Source organism: Lissotriton helveticus, chromosome 1_1, assembly GCF_964261635.1.
Source record: "Lissotriton helveticus chromosome 1_1, aLisHel1.1, whole genome shotgun sequence".
Classification (NCBI taxonomy): domain Eukaryota; kingdom Metazoa; phylum Chordata; class Amphibia; order Caudata; family Salamandridae; genus Lissotriton; species Lissotriton helveticus.
In genome coordinates, this window is record NC_136057.1 from 568,688,562 (window position 1) to 568,707,717 (window position 19,156).

Sequence of the window (19,156 nt, forward strand, 5' to 3'; positions counted from 1 at the left end):
TATCAAGCAAATTCGCATTCGCAAAGGCCGATGGTATGTATTAAGCAAAATCTGGTGCAAAATAAGTAATCGCAAAATTTGCAATTCCTTATTTTGCAGTTGCATTTAAGGAATCGCAAATTTTGCGATTCCTTAAATGCAATGCATGAAGCAAAAAAAATTTGCAAAATGTCCTTAAGGAATCGCAAATTACCACCAACTAAGTTGGTGGTAAGTTGCGAATTCCTTGAAAAATGCAAATTTTTGCATTTTTCAAAGTGCCATGTGACCACATACATGCCCGTTCGGGCATGTATGTGTGCCACATGTGCACCCATGCATATTTCAGGGGTGCAACAGGGTGTCCTTTGGACACCCTCCACCCTTGAAATGATTCTCGATTAGCGAATAGCAAATTGCGAATCGCAAAATGAGAATAACTTCCCATTCATTCCTATGGGCCTCCTGGCCCATAGAAATGAATGGGAAAGTATTCCTTAATTGCGATTCTCAATTTGCTAATCGCAATTAAGGAATTTTAAGAAATCGCAAAAAAAATGCGATTTTGTACATACATATCCATTTGCGATTCTCAAATAGCGATTTCTTAAAAATCGCTATTTGAGAATCGCAAATGGGTATCTTGATACATATGGCCCTTAGTCATCAGAGTAGGGCCATTCTTGCTGTACAAATCTCTACAAATGTAGTGCATTGTGTTTTAAACCTCTTACTTTAAACTCTTTAGGCCACGGCGTCTGTCTGACGGCTCGTGAAGCATGATTGAATTTCCTACGGTTGCAAATCTTCTGGACTGCAAGGTTTTGCTCTGTAATTTCTTCAGCGCATGATCTGAAAGACGTAGGTGCAAGAAGTTATAATAGTCCACTTGTGAGAGCACACACCAAGATCCATTGCAGTGATGGCTCAGAGGAACAAATGACTTTGCACTTGTTTAATTAATTATAAAGGGCATCTTTCACATATATTTCAGTAGAAAGCATTCTCTACGGTGCAAGGGTGCCTGTCTTGGCGGTAGACAGCTAATTTTACCGCCAGCACTATGGAAAACACAGGGGTTTGCTGTATTGTTGTAAATACCGCGCATCCCTTTGTTTTGAAAATGTCAGAGTGCGCTGCTGCCAAATTTGGCGCAGCTCCACGCTCCAACATTTAGTTGTAAATATGCACTTTACTTGTCATTGCTTGCTATTAAAATGTTTGCTTGGCATAAGATATTACTCAAAGTGGCCTCTTGACTGGATGCAATCCTGGTACTGAACTTTAGGGGCCCGATGTAGGTCGGTCGGTAACGGTCGAAAATCGGTATTTTCGGCCGTTACCAACCGGTATTTGAGCTTTGGTATGTAGGGACACATATTTTACAGAATCGGTAAATTTACAGATCGGTAAATTTACCGATTCTATAAAATACCGAATCGGTATTTCTACCGATTAGGTAAATTTGGTATGTAGGTGGGACTCTTCTGAGTCCCACAAGCCTTACCGATTCGGTATTTTAGCATCAAATTCAATTTGATGTTAAAATACCGATTCAGGTGTGCATGCACATGTGTGCATGCACACCTGTGCCATATGACAGGTGCCTGCCACATGGCCCCCAAACCTTTTTTGGGGGTGCTAGAGGGTGTCAAAGTGACACCCCCTGCACCCTTGTCATACCGACCGGTAATGCCCCATTCATTCCTATGGGCTTCAAAGCCCATAGGAATGAATGGAGCATTACCGGTCGGTATTTACCGAATCGGTAAATACAGAAATTTACCGATTCGGTAAATGGAACATCTGGATGTTCCTACATACCCCCCCTTCTTATTTACCGATTCTTAATTACCGAATCGGTAAAATTTGGTAATTAAAAATCGGTAAATGATTCCTACCTACATCGGGCCCTAGATTACTATGAGAAAAAGGAAACTGAGGGCCCGATGTAGGTAATTCTTATTTACCACTTCTTAAATACCGAATTTTACCGATTCGGTATTTAAGAAGTGGTAAATATGAAGGGGGGAGATGTAGGTATTTCCAGATGTGTAAATACCGAATCTTTAAGATTCGGTATTTACCGAATCTGGAAATACCGAATCGGTATTTCCTATTGATTCCCATGGGCTGTGAAGCCCATAGGAATCAATGGGCAATACCGATTCTGTAATTACAGAATCGGTAATTACCGATTTTAGCAAGGGTGCAGGGGGTGTCACTTTGACACCCTCTGGCCCCCCCAAAACAGGCTCGGTGCCATGTGGCAGGCATACATGCCCCAAGGGCAGGTCTGACTGTCATATGGCAGAGGTGTGCATGCACACATGTGCATCCACACCGGAATCGGTATTTTACCATCAAATTGGATTTGATGGTAAAATACCAATTTTGTAAGGCTTGTGGGACTCAGAAGAGTCCCACCTACATCTCAAATTTACCGAATGGGTAAAAATACCGATTCGGTATTTTACAGAATCGGTAAATTTACCGATCGGTAAATTTACCGATTCTGTAAAATTAAGGGCCCTACATACCATTGCTGGAATACCGGTCGGTAACGGCCGAAAATACCGATTTTCGGCCGTTACCGACCGACCTACATCTGGCCCTGAATGTCTTCCTAAAGGAAGATGGTTCTTAACTCTTTCTGTGCTGATGATGGAACCGCTCCGTGATCAGCGGTGGCGCTGTGCTGATGACGGAGCGGTTCCGTCATGGCCCGCCCGATGCGCCTGCCCGCGTGTTCTATAAAGCGGGCGGGGCCATGACGGAACCACTCCGTCATCAGCACAGCTCAACCGCGGCTGGTGACGGAGCGGTTCCGTCACCAGCATGGGCCCGCCGCGCGGCCCCTCCGCCCCCTTAGCGCTGCGGCGGAATAGCCGCCGCAGCGATGTGGTTAAGGCACCTCAAGACCAGCTCAAGAGATTTTGAAGCCATAGGCAAGCCACATTTATTTTGTGCATTCCTATTTTTCACTCATGCAAAGTTTCTGCTGTTCTCCCCTATATCACACTCTGTAATGACTAGATACAGAGAGAATATTGATTGCTGTATGTGTTTATTTAATGGTGAGTGCAGAAATGTGATTAAAAAGGCATTTGTATCTGATCTGAATCATTGTTGCCCTAAATGATGATGCGTAGCGGCAATTCAGTTTGGGTGTGCATTCTTATCATGTGTGGGGTAACATTACAGTTCATTGGCTCAAACGTGTATTTTTTTATAACAAGAATACATTGTGCTCCTAAGGTTTTTAATTAAGGAAATGCAGCTTACAGAGCTAAAGGGATTTGCACATAACCCCGTGATTTGCCCACAATCACATGATTAGCCTATGATCAAACTGTTAAGTCAGGTTTGGGAAGTTGACATTTTAGCCTGGTTTTTCTTGGTTCCATAACATGCAATTTAGACACAAGACTACATCTCCTTCTGTTTGTATACTTTTAAAATGTTCAATTTTGAGCAAACTAATAGAGTAGTCTATATTAGACATGGATGCGAAGGTCTGATATGTCTTCACATCACTGTAAGCACATTTGCATACTATGGTGTTGCATAGTGTTGGACTTGGCCCTTTCTGCAGGGCCATCCCCAAACATTTATCCTTCACTCACTCCTATTTTTGCTGAATTCATTTTTTCATTTTTGATGGCATTAGGAAATAGTGCTAAAGTGCCCTTGCTCTCGGCCTAAAACATGGTTTGATTGGCTTATACCTAATTGGCATATTTAATGTACTTATAAGTCCCTAGTAACGTGGCACTAGATATTCCCAGGGTCTAAAAATTATATGCTATTGGTGGTCCTGCAGCACTGGTTGTGCCATGCACTTAAGTAGCACTTTAAACATGTATAAGGCCTACCATTGCAGAGTCTGTGTTTGCAGTTTAAACTGCCATTTCAATCTTACAAAATAAACCTTTTGCCATGCCCAAACCTTCTTTTTAAATACATATAGGACACCCCTAGGGTGGGCCATGGCAGCCCCTAGAGCAGGGTGCAATGTATTTAAAACAGATGACATGTACTTTTAAGTTTTACATGTCCTGGTAGTGAAAAATGGGAAGAGATAACCAATTAACATTTGGTGTCTCTGGAATCGCAGTTTAAAATACTAATTTATGGGGACGTCAGATTTTACATTGCAATTCTGAAAATGCCGCTTTTAGAGAGTTGGCATTTACTTGCCTTAGAAATTTGGGGTTTCCAGCCTGTCGCTGGTCACATGACTGGATGTAGGTGACAGATGTGATTTGTGAATTCCTCCTACAGAGTCACACACAATGTGAGTGGAGGATCGACTGGATTGGACATCACTGGCAAGATCAGAGGGAGGAGGTGGGCACGCCCCCACTTGCCCTTAAATAGGCTGTGTCCTGCCTCCACACAAAGGGCTACATACTCCCTTTAGTTAGTCTTGAGCCAGGGAAGGAAAAGCATGGCACATGTGCTCTTCAAAGGCATGCCTCTAGAAGCTTGTCCCCACTTCAAAGCATAATTGCGTATATGAGAAGGACCTCAGCAACCACCTCTTTAGTACACGTCTGGGCCTGTGGATACTCTGCCAGGAAGAAGGAGTGCTATGCTACTATAAGGACTGCCATTTTGCTGGACTGCTGCTCTAAAGTAACTGCTGCCCTTCGGTACTGACCTGCTTCCCTATTGCCTGGGGAAGAAGAACTGGACCTGGAACTTCATCTTGAACTCAGGACCCCGGACTGACTGAAGTAGCTAGTCTGCTGGTCTCATGATGTGAGCCTCAAGGACATAACAGGCTCCTCAACTAGCTCCTGGACCTAGCTCTAGTGAGTTCCTGACACCCAAGTGGTGAGTCTCAGGTTCTGGACCCTTGGTGGGGCTCATGGGTTTTTAGTGACCGCGGACGGGTCCGTTTGTATCGGAACCGCACAGCTTGCACCGAAATTCATTATGTGCTGCCACCAGCCCATCTCTTCACACAGCAAGCATCAATCACCCATGAGGGTGCCAAATAGAATTTCCAGCCCATCCATATGTGACGCCGACCAGCTCTTCGTGCCGCGCCGACCACCATCTGTGACGTGTGATCGTTTTGTGTGGTGTTTTCACTGTTTTACCGTTTGAAGTGTTGCACAAATTCTTTACACATTGCCTCTTAGTTGAGCTTGACTGATCTGCACCAAACTACCAAGGGCTTGAGCACAGGTTAATTTTGGGTTTGCTTATGCCTTGCCTTAAATAGGATTGTGGTTGCTCCCTGACTATGGCTCACACCCCAGTCAAGCAGTAATGCAAATTCTGACACGTAGTGTGCACAAAATATATAAAATAGATTCTTCCATTTTTAAAACAGTGTGTCTGTTCCTTTGCTAGCCGGGATGCACATCATTTCCTCTATTTGTTTTTAAAGCTGAAAAGTTGCCATTGGAAAGTGAATGGAAGCACAGAAGTGAAAACCCAAGACTATGATCTTTGCAAAGAACACTTGACTTAGTAGGAAAGAACAAGAGCACTAGACGCAACAGTGGGCCCTTGATGCTGCACCTCACGCCAGTTCCCAAAAATTCTTTCAAATTACCATGCAAACAACCCCTTTGCCAGCTGTTGGGTGGCGCAACTGTGCTCCAGATCAAAAGATAATTAGACTAAGTTGGGGGTGCATAGCTGACAAAGTCCAGGAAGCCAAAGTTGTATGAAAAAGTCACTTCTTTACTGAAAAATTGTTATGTTTTTAAGACCACTCAGATCAGGATATCAGCCAACGCGTTTCGCTCTCACATTGGGAGCTTCCTCAGGGGGAAAAGAATAACAGTCTGTACAATCTCAGTTCCAAAATCTGTAAGTAAGTGTTAGAATTGGGGGTGTCTAGTTGGCACAGGTAGGTACTTGTGACAAATAGGGACCCTATCCTCTAGTCAGGATAAGGGGATTACACTCCTAAAATAACCCCCGCTCACTGCCTTGGAAGCTTGGCATGAGCAGCAAGGCTTTATCTCAGAGGCGTTGTAAGTTAAGCATTTGTGACCACATACAGTAACCCAGTGACAACACTACAAATGGACACCACACAAGGTTTTATATAAAAAATAAGTATATTTTATATAGAGTTACCATAAGACCAATAACCAACAAAAAGAATCCACAGTACTATTACATTTCAAGAGTTCTTGTAAAACGGCTTAAATTAAGGTTCTGTGCTCGTCGGTAGGCTGGTCCGACTACAGCGTTGTTGAAAATAACACAGAGTCTAGCAAATCCCGCGGACCGCGTCGGTACGGGCCCACTTAAATGTCGACAGACTCAGTCACAGTACCTTTTACTTGAGGCGGCCCGCACAGATGTGCGAGCCGGTTCCAGTGTTCGTCGCGGTGCAGAAAGGAAGCGTTGCAAGACGCGTTGTCCCTTGATGCGGTGCAGGCAGCGGTCCGTTGACAGAGTCGGTGGATCCAAGGTGTGCGTTGCAGGGTGATACGGTGCTTCATTGCGGTGCTTGCAGCTTGCGGTGAGGCGACAGAGCCGGAGTTTGGGAGCTGGCATCGATCAGTCCGGACAACAGTGCGAGTTGGGCGTTGCATCGCAAAGTGTGCGAGGCAGTGCCCAACTCTGGTGTGGTCACAGGACTCGGAGTCAGCAGCAGGGACCGCTTTGGTCAGACCGTACGAGTTGGTGTAGCGAGGCGTTGCATGTCGCGGTATCCACCAGTCACGGTGGAGGCTATGGCTCGGTGACGGCGTCAGGACGGAGTCAGTGAGCTCAGAGCTCGCGTTGTTCGAGGCGGACGTTGCTTGATGCGGTGCCTACAGGACACCGGGTCAGTCGTGAGGGTCGGTCACAGCTCCCTGCCTCTCTAGCCACTGAAACAGCGTTTCCAGCAGCAATTCACAAAGGCTGGTGAAGTCCACTGGTCCTGGGACTTCGGTCAGGGAGCAAGCTCTCTTCCAAGCCCTTGGAGATCTTTTGCACAAGTTGAAAGTAAAGTCCACAAAGTTCTTTCTCCTCTCTTTGGCAGTCAGGCAACCACTGCAGGCCAATCCCCCAAGCAGAATATTAAAATAAACTTCACTAAAAGATGTATTTTATTATTCTGAGTCCAGGCATACTAAACTCGAATTTCTACCATGTTCTCTGAGTCTTTTAGGATTATAAATTGCAATAATTCTGACAGCCAATTTTGGCCTATGGAGAACAGGTAGCCTTGCAATAGAGAAAAACGAAAATGGCTGTAATTCACTATTAGGACATGCCACACAGATCAGGGCTCGTCATACCTTATACTTACAATGCACCCTGCCCTTGGGCCTACCATAGGGGTGACTAATATGAAGAAAAGGGAAGGTTTAGGGACTGGCAAGTGGGTGCACTTGTCCAGTCAGCACGCAGACTGCACGCAAGCTCTGCAATGGCAGGACTTAGACACGTTTTACAAGGTAGCTTCTGTGGGTGGCACAACCAGTGCTGCAAGCCCACTAGCAGCATTTGGATTTACACGCCCTGGGCACACTCAGTGCACTGTACTAGGGTCTGACAGGTAAACCAAATAGCCAATTATTGAATCACTAATTAATACATTCATTTACAATAGGGAGAGCATATGCACTTTAGCACTGGTCAGCAGTGGTAAAGTGCCCAGAGTCATAAAATAGCCAATAACAGGTCGGAAAAAATATAGGAGGAAGGCAAAAAGTTCAGGGATGACCCTGCAAAAAGGGCCAAGTCCAACAGTCAGTACGACTTTGACAAGGCATGACACAAAATCCCTTTGGGTATTTATTTTTATATTGATTTTCAAAAAACAATGACAATACAATACATACCCCTTTACAAAAACACATACAACACATGACAAAAAAACAAAAACTTATTTACATCAATGTTACCAAATCTTCTACAATCTGACGGCTGATATCAAAAGGAAAAAGAAAAGCAATTAAATAAAAACAAAAAACAAACATCTGCTCATTCAACCTAGTAATGAGTTAAATAGTCATGTTGGAATAATGCAGGATCACCTGGTCCATTTACCAGCCCCCTCTCCTGCCCTCTCGGCACCGCTCCCCCAATCCCACATATGTACCTTGCTACTCAGCGTCAGCCACCCTGTTCAATAGAAATACACGCAGCGGTTCCCAGATATCCATCGGTCTCAACATTGTAGGCAATTCTTCTGCATTAAATTACCAGATTCTCGTTCCAGTAAACCAGATCCTTTAACCACTGGTCTGCTTTCGGACTGTACCTTTTCCCCCACACTACCGCCACTCAGCACGCAGCCATCAATTACGCTAATCTCACAAATCTCCCAGTCGCACCCCTGAGGTGTGGCATACAGCAAAGCAGACAGACAAGAGGAGTGCACCGGAGCTGCACCGCCGTCATGGTTGCCAGATTTCTCACCACCTCTTGCCAAAACTCATGCACCTATCGTCATCCCCAAGCCAAATGTAAGAAGTCCGCACCATCTTGTCCACAGCGCACACAGCAATCAGAGTCTTGCAACCCAAATGTGTGCAATCACGCAGGCGTGTAGTATACCTGGTGTATGTATTTAAAATGCATGATGCTCAAATTGCCATTCATACTGAATGTCCCTGTCATCTCACATATATGCTTCCAATCCCTTTCCACAATCGGCTCAGAAAGACAATCAGTCCATCTCTCCCAACACCTGTCTGGTGCAGTCGTACATTCTTCTTTAATCATCTTGTATAGTCTGGAGATCAGCTTTTTGTTAGTGAGAGTAGTGAGAACAAACTGTAACGATAAGAGCATGGGTGGTTCCAGAGGGTAACTAGTATAGTGCACTTTGGCTGCGTGCCGCAATCTATGCATCGCAAACCTGAATAACAATGTCTGATTGCTAATGTAATGAAGATCGTTGGATGTTATAAACAACCCGTTCGGGTATATGTCCTGCATCCTTTGAAAGCCTGCCTCATGGATTAATCGCATAGACGGTGCTTCATGAGTCACCAACATCGCAGCGTGATGTTCTATGTGCATGGAGGGCGCATACAGTGAAAGCTTTTGTGCCAAACGCCCAATAGCCTGCCAGGTTGCTATGGTCGCAGCTACAGCATTTATTTCAGTTTTTGGGGTGCCTCTCGTCTGATTCGTAATCATGCTGTGTAGTGTAACTGGGGAAACACATCCCCTTCCTCTACCACAACATGTGGAGTGTATGCATGTGGTCTTAGCCAGTCATATAAGCATTGAGCCTGCACACTCAAATAGTAAATGTAGAAGTCTGGTGCTCTGAACCCCCCCCTATCATATCGACTGGTGAGAGTTGACCATTTCACACGGGCAGTTTTGCCACCACAAACTAGCCGTAACAACACACGTCAAACTTTATTAAAAAAACTCCCTTGTGAGTATCACCGGGATGTTAATAAACAGATATAAAAATCGTAGCAGCACCACCATTTTAATCAAAGCTATACGATCCACCAGTGATAATGGCAGTAAAATCCACATATCCACCTGCTGTTCCAATTTAGTATATGCCCTCCCATAATTTTCACGTATCACCATGTTTGGATCTCTGTGAACCCACACTCCTAGATATTTGACCGGATCCGTGGACCACACCAGTGGGAACTATACGTCAGGCTGCAAGGTGGACTCTGTTATCAGAATAATAATGGATTTGTCCCAGTTGACAAAGAGCCCCGATAGGCAACCAAACCTGACATACTCTCAGAGTAGTTGCGCCAAGTAGCGGGAGGGCTCGCGAACAAACAGTACCATGTCATCCGCGTATAATGAAATAGCCACTGGCCAGTAATTAAAATGAAGTGCCTTCTCTCTATGTCGTTGTCGAATAACGCATGCCTATGGCTCCCCTATGATCGCAAAGAGCATTGGGGTTAGCGGACATTGCTGACGGGTGCCCCTCCCTATGGTGAACGGTCGGGAAGTCAACCCTCCGACACACACCCTGGCCGACGGTGCCGCATAAAGCACCACTACCCATTGTATAAATAAGGGCGGGAATCCCATCCGACTCAGAACAAAAAGCATATACCTCCATTCCACCGAGTCAAACGCCATTGCAGCGCCTAGTAGCACAGCCGCAGCCGACATACGCGGCTCAGGTATGTGGAACATGGAGAAGATAGTCCGGAGATTATGCAACGTGGATCTTTCAGGTATAAAGCTCAATTGATCAGGCAGCCCCAGGCACGTCATCAGATACTGTAATCGAATTGCTAAGATTTTAGCCAATATCTTCGCGTCTATGTTGATCAATGACAGAGGGCGGTAAGAGTCACATCTGACCAGGGGTTTGTCCTTTTTAAGCAGAGTAATTATCGGCACTTGTTGCAGTGTCAGCGGTAGTTTCCTGGACTCGTGCGCCTCAGCGTACATCTACAATAAATAAGGTGCAAGTAAATCTGCATATCTTTTATAAAATCCACCATGAGGCCATCCGGCCCAAATGCTTTACCATTTGACAACGCCAAAATAGCTGCCTTGACATGTTGCTCATCTATAGGCATGCAACGATATTCCCTGTGTGCGTCTGATAACCAGACGCACGCCACATCTTCCAGATAATCCTTCATCTCGGCCTCCGTTGCACCCCCTTTGCAGTATGCAACACCTCATAGAAACTTCTGAATTGTTCCGTGATGGCCAGTAGGTGATGATGTTCCCCCCCATGAGCGTCTGTTATCATATCTATATGCGTCTGCTCCATTTGATCTTTGATCTTGTTAGCCAATGTGCGCCCCGGCCTATCCCCCTCACCGTACCGTCGAGCCGTGTGTCTGCGCAACAAGTATTTTAATTCTGAGTCAGCCAGTGCCTCATAGTCTGTAAACAGTTCATTTATGCGGGTCAGTGTAGCTGCCGCAGGAGACGTGGCATAGTCACGTTCTAACTCGCGCAGGACATCCTCCTTATTTTGTAACTGTGTCCTAATATCCCATAGTATGCCCGCCGCAGTGCTAATGCACACACCCCTAACTGTGACCTTGAAAGCCTCCCATAATATTGAGGCCTTGTCGACTGAACCCTTATTTATGACAAAATATTGTTCAATGCCCTCTCTCACCATGTTGCCGTAGATTGGGTCCAGCAGTGCCTCAGAGTGCAGCCTCCACGTGAATGGGCGATGTAAAGCCGTAGGGATCTCAAGGTCTAACTGCACGGGGTTCTGATCTGAAAATGTACATTGCAAATGTATTACCTTCCGCACCCAGTTCATGGCCTTCCCTCCCACCAACCAATAGTCCAAATTGAACCAGCTACCGTGCAAGGGTGTCACATGGGTCACTTCCTTTGCAAGGGGGTTCCTTATTCACCACACATCACTCAGGCCGAATTCCTCAACAGCGCAGGCAAAAGTTCTAGCTACTTTGGGAGAGCGGTGGGTCAGTGGGTTGGACTTATCTAAGTCGGGGTTTAAATATGTATTTGGATACCCCCCCGCCATAGTAAAGTGGCCTCCGGCCAGGCTCTCATTACACCATAAATCCGAGAAAGGCATACACGGTCATCCACAATGGGGCCGAATATGTTGATTATAGTAACCAAGGAGCCCCCTAGCTTCCCTTGTACCATAGCGCACCTGCCCTCCTCATCTACATATGTACAGGTTGGTTGGAATGCCACACCTCTTTTAACCAATATCATAGTACACCTTGCATAGGATGAAAATGAGACCGCCAGTTTAAAGCCCGCACATCTCCCAGCAACTCCACGTTCAGTGTGCTTAGTCAAGTGCGTCTCCTGCAGCAGGGCTATATGAATTGCATGCCGATTTAGGTAGGCCAACACTTGTCTTACTTTTTTAGGTGAATTGAGGCCTCTCACATTCCATGTCAACATACAAAAGGTGTCACCTATCTCTACTCTTAGCAACATCCAGCCAATCCAGCAGTACCCCGAATGACTGTAAAGGGATGGAGCTAACATATCTAGGTACACCAACACAATTTGAATATCCTCCTCCATCCGACTTCAGTGATTCTTATGTAAAATTTAGAACAAAAACAATACAACACCACAAAACATACTTCTTCCCCCCACCCTCTGCCTCCAACCTCCCAATTATGTTGAGATCGATAACAACCCCCCTCCCATACATCACCCCCATTAACCATACAATGCAACATTTGGGGAACCCCCACTAGGGGAAGAGGATTGGCAATGACTATTCACACCAAGGTGTGATCGGCAGATTAGTTCTATGTGGTTTGCCTGTGCACAATAACAAGAGGAACAAAAACAGTATATAATCAATACTCTCTAGCCTGAGCAATGCAGGATAAGTAGAGTCCCATGAGACCGCTAACTCACACAGAGGGAAGCATCCCCCGCCCCCCACAAACTTGTCACAACAAAATTAACCAATATTGAATAGCAACCATCCCTATGAGGGCTAGTAGAGAGAGGAGGAAAACATTTTGTTTTGAAAAAACAAACAATAAATGGAGACCTGTCTATATACATCCAATGACAGACATCATTATCACAGTCAGTCCGCTTCCTCCAATCCCGATGTCTTTGCTGTGTGCTCTGCCCCTCCTTGCCGAGGTTTAGATTTGCAAACATGTTTTATTAATTTCAGGGCCAAACTTTGAGACAGTAAAAAAGTGCACTTGTCCTTCATGTGTTATTTTCAATTTGGCCGGATAGAGCATAGCGTAGGGCACTGAAGCAGCTTGCAAAAGTTTTTTCGCTGGTACAATCTCTCTCCTTTCTGCCTGCACTGCTGGGGTGTAGTCCGGGAAAAAGGACAGCGTGTCACCTTATAGATAACCGGTGCTCTAGCCTGAGCCTCCCGCAGAATAGTGTCCCTATCAGCATAGTTCAGGAGACGGGCGATGAATGGGCAAGGTGGCGCACCCGGTTGAGGTCTGGGGCCCAGCAAACGGTGCGCCCTCTCCACTATCATCACGGAGGGCAACACTGAAGCAAACAGGTCTCGCAGCATCCTGTCTATAAAGGTCTCCATTTTGGAAATGGTGGTGGACTCCGGCAGGCCAATAATGTGAAGGTTGTTGCGCCTAGAGTGCGCCTCCGAGTCCTCATTCTTTGCTCGTATAATTTCCAAAACCTTCTCCATCTGCAAGATTTGAGTTCTAGACTTGGCTTGTGAATCTTGCATATCAGATAATCTATTTTCCAGTACATCAAGCCTGTGCTCATGTTTATCCACCTTCTTCTTAACAACGTCTAGTCCAGTCACCAGCGTGTCTATCTAGCTATCAATCGACTTCATGCCGGCTCGCAGCTCTAACAGGATAGTTCTAGTGTCATCCTCTGCATCATCAGGTGATCCCGTGGCCTCCTGCGATCCGGTCTGATTCCCCATAGTTTCAGTGGCACGTGAGCTTCGCTTGCTCTCATGACCAGGCCGAGCAGATACCAGCCCATAGACAAGCGTTCAGTCACAGCCTCAATCTGGGCAGATTCCGACACAGCGCAGTCCTGCCCAGCGGGCAGGGGTCCAATCTTCTCCACCTCGTGGCACTCACTCCCCAGACCACCAACCGGAGCCACAGGAGACCTACAGGCTAATCAGCACTTCATAGAGATGCAGGGCGTCGCCGCAACCCACCGCTCAGCAGCCAAGGGACCACCGCAGCGCCCCGCGCCCACCGGCCCAATCAAACAGGCAAACTGGAATATAGAGGTGCCCCGGCCAGTACCCCCACTGCAGAGCCCTAGACCCGCTGGCCATAGTCCTCGCCCCAGATGTGTTGCGCTCCTGGCACCCCAGAGAGCCGGACAGTCCCTGTCCCACCAGCCACCACCACGCAGAGGCACTAGGGCGACCAGATAGGGCTGCACCGCCCAACCCGCACCGGGCCAAGCCTGCATCCCACACCCCACTTACTGCATCTCAAGTCCGTCACCAACACCACCAGGCTCCTCAATGGGACTGTGCACAGCGTCCGGTTGAGCTATCAAACAGCCTTGGTGTACTGAAGCCGTTTCCGATGCAGTCCTCACTTTCAGTCTCTAATTGCATTGCTCCAGAGACGCCGAGCACAGCACCAGTCAGCCTCCACTTTAGTAATTGCAGCCGATCTCTCCTTAAAGTGTCAGCTGTTCTCTCCTCACAGAATGCCGCATGTACCAGGACCTACATTTGTGGTGCCCATCTGGAGCTTCATATGCAATCTCGCACACCAAGTCACTGCGGCTGCCCATGCCTCGGTCTGCCGCGCACCCCCTCACCGCAGCATCCAAAGCAGATGAACCATCGAGGCAGCGGTGTGCAGACCTCTGCCTCAACGACGTACCACACCAGATCAGTCCCCGCTCTCTCCAATCGTCCGCTCTCGCCCCAACAGCTTAGTTTGGAGCGGACGCCATTTTCCCCCGCAGCCATGCCGAAGCAGAGATGGTTACTTTAGGTCATTCCACAGTGACCGCAGGAGCGAACTCTCCACCCTCCCCCCCCTGGGCACTCGGCCCATAGGGCTCGTTCCACGATGTCCAGGCAGCGCACAGGCGATTCATTCGGATGGTATTCATCAGATATCGTTTCTGGCTGGCGGGGCTCCCTCAAGAGGCAGCAATTCCGACTCGCACCGAAGCCACGCCCCCCTTTTTGGTATTTACAAAGTCACCTAAATGTCAATTTGCATGGCTTTGTAAGAAAAAGTAATGCTATGCACTGCATTGCACTCCCATGTGTTACGTTGTGTCTATTGAGCATTCCATGGGTGGTGTAGGGCATTCCCATGCATCCACCCATGGATATTGACACAAACCTATATTTACAAAAGAATGGATTTGCACTGAGGCTTGTTTTGTGTCATTCTTTCCTTTTTGCATGTGTGCTGCATTTTGGGGTGAGTATCTTACCTTCATCCAGCGCGGGAGGGACATTAATGAGACAAGACGTCAACCAGGATACCAGCGCTGATCCCTGGGATGCCAAAGAGATGAGAGCTCTTAGAGCAGCAGCCAGATGGAAAATATATAGACAAAATATACTACCAACAAAAAAAAATTCAAAAATACTCAAGGGCAATGTACACTCAAAAAAGGTGAACTGGGAAGGAAGGAAACAAGAAATGTGTGGGATGTAAGGTCAGGTGGGCGAAATAAGTAGGAGTGAAAAGCCTATGCATATAAGACTCGATGTCAGGCAAGCAACTATGAGTGAATTTGCTCTACAACTATTTACCTTGAACTGCAATCCTGAGCTAAGGAGTTCGCGCTCATGCAGTACTTATTGGACTATTGACTCCCAGATGCCATTGCCCAGACTTCATGAGATTTGCTCCTCCCTAAGCATGGGCGTAAAATCCGTTCCGCTCGTGGATTTTCGGTAAATTCGCAATCCGCAAACTCTCGCGAACTTGCCGAAAATTCCTAAAATCCGTGCGAAGCGGATTTTTTGCTTGGTCGCACTTGCCAACTAGAATACTATACAATTTCGCGGGAGTAAATACTTGCGAACACATAGATGCGGCGGGCAGCGACAATCTCGCAATTGCGAGATTGCAAAATTTGCAATTTCGCACAAGAAATCCACCAGCAAGCAGCATAAACCTTGAAAATTATGATTTTTATCAGAATAACTCCTCAGGTTGACATTTGCCTGCACTTTTTCTTTGCAAGGAGTCCATTTTGGGGGGTGGGGGTGGGAGGAAGGAAGTGCCCCACAGTCTCCAACTTCCTGTTCCTGTCCACCAGGCTCCTCCCAGTGCTTTCTTCATGTGCTGGTCACTTTGATTTGGATCTTGACCTGGAATGATTACTTTTGTGGATGCTGTTGTATATTTGGATTTTTGCAAAACTGAAAGCACTCAGCAGGTGCAAAAGTTCAATCTTATCATTAGTAACCATTCCCTGTAGTGCTTCCTGAGGGGCCCCTTCAGAGTTCATTTGCCTACTTGCAACTATTCTATGACCCTGCTCTGACCCTCACAGCAGGCTCAGAGAATAGCTACAAGTATACAACAAAGGTCCTGTTAAAAAAATTACACTGCAACAGAAAGCAATTACAGACAAAACTGAAAGCACTCAGCAGGTGCAAAAGTTCAATCTTATCATTAGTAACCATTCCCTGTAGTGCTTTCTGAGGGGCCCCTTCAGAGTTCAGCAAATTACAGATAAGGAAGCAGGTGCCAGCCACACTGGAAGTTTAAATTCAGTGACACATTAATCAACCCCAAATTAATTCATGTCAGTTGAAGCAGGGCAGGTGTGCTTGCTTTTTTTCACCCCCATAATCTACAGTGATAAACCAACCAGAGGGTGGCAGTGATGTACCAGAGGGTGGCATGGGTGTACCAGAGGGTGGCAGTGGTGAAACAGAGGGTGCTGTGAACCTGTGATGATGAACCAGATGTAGAAACAACATAGTCGTGGCCGTTGCGAGCCGACAAGTAAGTTCGCAATTACGAACTGGTACAGAACCCTCGCGAACTGGCAGAAATCCTTGCGAACACAATTGCGGATCCGTAAATACGCAAGTTCGCGGATTGCCAATTCGTAAAATCCGCCCATGCTTACTCCTCCCCTTTTCCTGTTTCCAGCACATCCTCACTTGGCATCCTCAGCAAAGGTTAGATGAATACAAGAGTCTCTTATATGGCCTCTTTAGGCCTTGAAAGTGCCATAGCCCACAACTATGGTAAAGGACTCCTTAGAACATTCACTACACATCTTCCATTACTCTGTGTCTGCTACCCATTGTACCCAACACAATTACTACCATTGCTCAGATCCACAAATACTGTGCTCACACACAGCCATCCCAAATTAACTCAAAAAAATCCCATACACATCCACTCATAACATGCACATATATCACAATGTGCTTATCATATCTTTAGCAGTGCACAATCCATAATAGAAAATGTATCTGACATTAAAACACTATAACTTACAGATTAGATGCACTCCTGATCATGCATATCAGGATTTCATCCTACTCCTTCTACATCTCTGACACCCTAGACCCATCTGGATCTGCATACAATCCTTTTGACTAAGTTCACAAGACAGTAAGTGGGCTTGCAGTCATCCACAGGTGCACAGGATTCTGCAATCTGTAGCAAGCCTTCAGTCAAGTTATTCAAACTATCAGCCTGCCAGACCTGATTTCTGCAACACACACAGTCACACAGCCACGGTCCGTGCAGGTAACCGCAGTGGGGCAGTGTAAGGGGAGATTTCGAGTCACAATGCAGAGGAAAAACAAATAATTAATTTTCCCTCATCATCGTAACACGCAATAGCTCCTTAGACAGCCCCATCAGGGTTACCTGCACGGACCGCAGCTGCAGTCACATTTCCCTTCAACTACAGGTCCCAAGGAGGCAGCTCAACCGTGAACAACACAGTTTGCATCCTCATCACCATGGCTTTACTTAAGCACTACATTAACTCTTGATGACCCCCATTATCCAGGACACATTGTTATGAAGAACTGGAAAGAACCCTTCTTCAACTTTGTTAATAGCACCACAAACATATTTTCACATTTCCAACTCACTTCAAAGGAAACAACTTGACCTGATTTTATCTTCCCTGCTGACCCTCACTTGTGTTTCTCCTTTAGACCTGGAATGGATCGATCAACGCGTTGTACCTTTTTGCCACTTTTGCACCCATCAGATGGTCTCACCTCAGCGTAGTTGAGAAACAACCACATTGATTATGCTTAGCATATGTGAAAATGCTTGTCACCATATTGGACCTACCACTGATGTCAGTACTCAGTGTTGCAGCCTGAGTTACTTTCCCTGAGCCAAAGTGGATTGTCTTGCACTCATGAAGGTCACCCATTCATCTTAATTCAAGCAGTCTTCACCGGGTACTCCAGTAACACACAAACAACATGCATATCAGCCTAAGTCAAGAGAAGCTATATCAGAGATCACAGCTCTTGCAGATCATGAGATCACTCAACAAAACATGAAGAACATCTTCAAAAAGAAGACAATATGCTACATTAAATTAACTGATTTTGATATCTGCAGCACCACAAGTAGACCCTAACCATTCATCAGTCATCAATGACTCCCTTGTAACAAAGGGCATGGCACTCATCGCAGTTCAGAATGAATTGAGAATGATTCTGAGGTTGCTGACTTTAACCTCTTGGATTTTTATGCAACCAGAAACTGCAATGGTGTTAGGTGGATTGCCTGAAATCTGCTCCTTGGATTGGTGGCCAATAATGTTAGACCACTACACTGTCGGCAGTGACTGTGAAAATGTATTTTATACTGCTTATAAGGTTCAGTACAGCAACCTCTATATTCTGCTACAAAGTTTGCTGCTTGTGTCATAGCATTTGTGAGAAGGGTGCCTACCAATGGCTGTTGAGAAATTACTTAAACACAGCAGCATCTACCCACCACTTCTAATGAGTTGCTATGAGCAGCCCAAATTGTATGGTTATCAAATTGATTAAGTGTCATTATTTTCTCCTTCTAATGCTTATCTATTTTTTATTAACAATTCGATTTGAAATCATGGTGTTCTTGCCATCCTGTAGGCCATGGAATATATGGTCCACTTTCACTTTATCATCTGCAAGTACATCATGGACTCTTACAAATTGACATGTAAATATTGACCAAGATAAGGACGAGGGCGCATCCCTACTTCATACCACTTGTACAGTAAACCCTATAACTTAGGAAAACTTTTTTATAAAAAAAACTAGGAAGTTCAGTGGCGGCTATAAAGTATTTAGATTGTATTTAGCATTGAATATCAATTATCCATTTGAATGTCATTTCAAACATTTTTTGTTTGTCTATTTTATTGAACGCTCTGGCCAGTTCAACACAAGCACAACCGAGATTTGTATTCAATAATAAAATATTTTACATGCCTTTCTTACCAAATGACTTTGGGCCTGATTTAGAGTTCAGTAGATGGGTTACTCCATCACCCTATTCCACCTTACTACAAGTCCATTGAATCCTATGGCACTTGTCATATGGGAGACTGGATATACGTCACGTCACTTAGCACTTAGCAGGGCCTTACTATCTTGGTATTAGGAAGTACTGATTATTTTATACAGAATTCCATTTGAGTGTCCATTCTAAATCCAATGGCCACATTTTAGGATCATTAAAAAAGATTTCAGGATTGTTTCTGGGACAGAAAAGTAACTCCCTGAGATTGAGGTATGGGCAAATAATAATCAACAGAAGTGAGTTCTTAATACGGATAGGAAACCAGCTAGTTGTGTTTT

At 45.7% G+C, this 19,156-nt stretch overlaps 1 protein-coding gene across 1 annotated transcript in view; it reads left to right on the forward strand.

The window, feature by feature from the left end:
- Positions 1-19,156, forward strand: part of LOC144813832 (solute carrier organic anion transporter family member 1C1-like) — a 490,557-nt gene that overhangs the window by 315,880 nt on the left and 155,521 nt on the right. The window lies entirely within an intron of this gene.